Here is a 2688-nt window from a genome sequence, read left to right as displayed (position 1 = left end):
TAAGTATACACCCCCTATGTTAAAATACAGGGGGCATAAGTATACACCCCCTATGTTAAAATACAGGGGCATAAGTTTACACCCCCCTATGTTCCATAAAAGCCAATCTCATTGCAAATCAAACCAGCTGTTAGGCTAACTGGCATAATAACATGCCAATCTGTTCAATTATCATTTATGGGATATTTCAGGCCTATTGGCAGACATCTAGTGTATTTTCATTGTAGCCAATGGCATTTACAGAGCGTGTTCTCCATATCCACTGAAGTTCCTCAGTGTGCTTTCTAAAAAATGGTTGTCATTCGCAAGGCTACTTTTACTTTTGTACTTTAAGTAAAACATGTACTTGTTTACTTTTACTTGGATTATAGTTGTAGGTTAAGTCAGTACTTCTACCAAAGTATTTTTTTACACATGTATCTGTACTTCTACTTGAGTACGGAAAGGGAATTATAGAGAAAACCCAGTTAAAACTAAATCAAGACTCTGTAACTTAAGTTCCTGACTTTCCACTGCCCCCAAATGACCAAATATGGTTAAATCCTGTTAACCTTAAAAGCCGACTCACATACTACAAATCATGCATGAAATCCTTACTTAAAATAAAAAGAGCATTACATGTGTCAATGAACAAATCTTTAAATGATACAGTTATCATTGAAATTTGAGAAGACTTCAAAGATTAGAGGTTGAGTTTGATTGTTTGAAGCAGCAGAGACCCAGGCATCCCGACTTGAACTCTGTATATCGGACACATTTTTCTACTGGATCCTTCACTTCCCATGATGCAACTTTATAGTGTATCTTCATGACATCCAGAAACCCAGAACACAAGGTTAAGGTTTTGTTCACAGGCTGAGTAGTCATGTGACCTTGTGTAAAGGGTTAGGGTTAAATAAATGGAGTGTCCTTTTAACCCTGAGTAAAAAACGGACAAAAATGTGACATTTACTGACAAAACTTTGACATTTTTGTCTCTTATTCAGACTTTTTTATTTTAGTTTTCACTAAAATCATCTTACTACCACTAGTTAAACTACTTTTTGGAATTCATGGTCAATAACCCTCACTTATATAGAATTATACCTAATATTTGAGTTAAAAAAGCAGAAATTATGAATATTTTGACTAATAGTTAAGATCAGAGGAATGAAAGTGATCAGTTGTATTTGTTAAGAGCGATGTAAGGAGTCTAATCCATTTTTTGTGGTAATTTGGTTAAACAGAAACTCATATTTCAGATATAGACATTTTAAAGGGGTCAGATTTGACCTGAGTACTACAGGAGGGTTTAATAATACAAAAACCAAGTCCAACTATAGAAGCAGCATTAGCATTAGCTTTAGCAAAAGCTGTAGTCTACTAGTTCCTGGGATGAGATCAAGATAACACAGGGACCAACGGGATCAGCGTGACACTGCTGCTGGGTAATCCGAGATGTGTGCGTGTGTGTGTATGTGTGTGTGTACCCACAGCCAAGACACATTACTGTTGTAGAGTGAGTTCTGTCACCTTGCTAAGACTCAACGATAAGTAATGCCGTTAATGAAAGGTGTCACTGTGACGGACTGGGTCAACCGAAGCCCCCTGACGCTGCTCCGGAGCGGTACCCTCCACACCGCTGCTACCTGCCCGTGCGAGCCGCTCAGCGGGGCGGACGGTGCGGACTAGCGGCTCCAGCTCCCTACCTTGGACAGCTCCAAGAGTTAGTGCAGCCTCTCTGGAGTCTCAGCCCGGCTTAACAGCAGCAACACCCGGCGCCAGGTCACAATGTCCGCTGCCTGTAGCTTCCACCGGCTCCGCTAGCTCCCGGCTATTCTCTTCACACTTTTCCGCATCTTCGCTGTTTTTAATTACCGGATCCTCCTTGGGTGTGCGCGCACGAGGGTTTTGCTTTGACGCATGCGCGGCTCAGGTCGGTCCGTGGTAGGCTGAGGTGAATGCTGCCTTCAAGTCTTGAGTGAAGTAGGGTGAAGTACTATAATACTAGTAATCGCCCCAGCAGTATTTCATACATGAAGTAAAAGTAAGCCATTTTAAAAGTGGGGTGAACTTCAGAGAGCTGCATCCGTGTTGCTTGGTACAAATTACATGCACAGGGACATGAAGTTTGAATAAATAATAAATATACACAAAGTGTAGTTTATGTGGAGCTAGATACAGTCAACAATGGCCAATGAGAGCTCTTCTTGTTTGGTTTATTTAAGTTTATTTTCACAAAAAGATGATAAAATGTAGCCAGCATAAAATAAAAGGGAAAAAATATGCCTTAAAGAATTATTAAAGACCTCCCCTTAAAAACAACTAAAATGATATAACTAATCAACAAAATGACACAAGTAATACAACTAACAAACTAACAGGAAAACACAACACACACAGCAATAATAGTTCTAGACTATGTATAATAGTACGTTTCCATATTCAGTACACGCTGTTTCCTCAGATGGAAACGCCCCCCCCCCCACCCGGGTCAGTCTGCTCCCGGATTTTAACGCTGACCATAACCTTGTAACTGGAAACATGTATATATGCTATGTTTAAAACATTTAAATCCATCACGTAACTCAGTCATTTTTATAGTATGATTATTTTAGGAATAATGCATGACATATTTTTAAATTAGCATTTTGTAAAATTAATTCTCACATGCCCTCTGCAGTATTCTAAAGTATCCCCATTTGAGAA

At 39.5% G+C, this 2688-nt stretch overlaps 1 protein-coding gene across 2 annotated transcripts in view; it reads right to left on the bottom strand.

Annotated features, from left to right (window-relative positions):
• The window catches only part of plppr5b (phospholipid phosphatase related 5b), an 82280-nt gene extending 80362 nt beyond the window's left edge, over positions 1–1918 (bottom strand). Inside the window, exon 1 of one of the 2 annotated variants that reach the window (XM_034862091.1) lies at positions 1689–1918. The gene's annotated coding sequence lies outside the window, so the exon portion shown is untranslated. The remainder of the gene's footprint in view (positions 1–1688) is intronic. The other variant, XM_034862092.1, reaches the window with a different exon arrangement.
• Positions 1919–2688: the final 770 nt, after the last annotated feature.

This window comes from Etheostoma cragini, chromosome 22 (assembly GCF_013103735.1).
Source record: "Etheostoma cragini isolate CJK2018 chromosome 22, CSU_Ecrag_1.0, whole genome shotgun sequence".
Lineage (NCBI taxonomy): Eukaryota > Metazoa > Chordata > Actinopteri > Perciformes > Percidae > Etheostoma > Etheostoma cragini.
The sequence above is the reverse complement of the archived record's forward strand: the minus strand, read 5'-3'. Positions and strand labels throughout refer to the sequence as shown.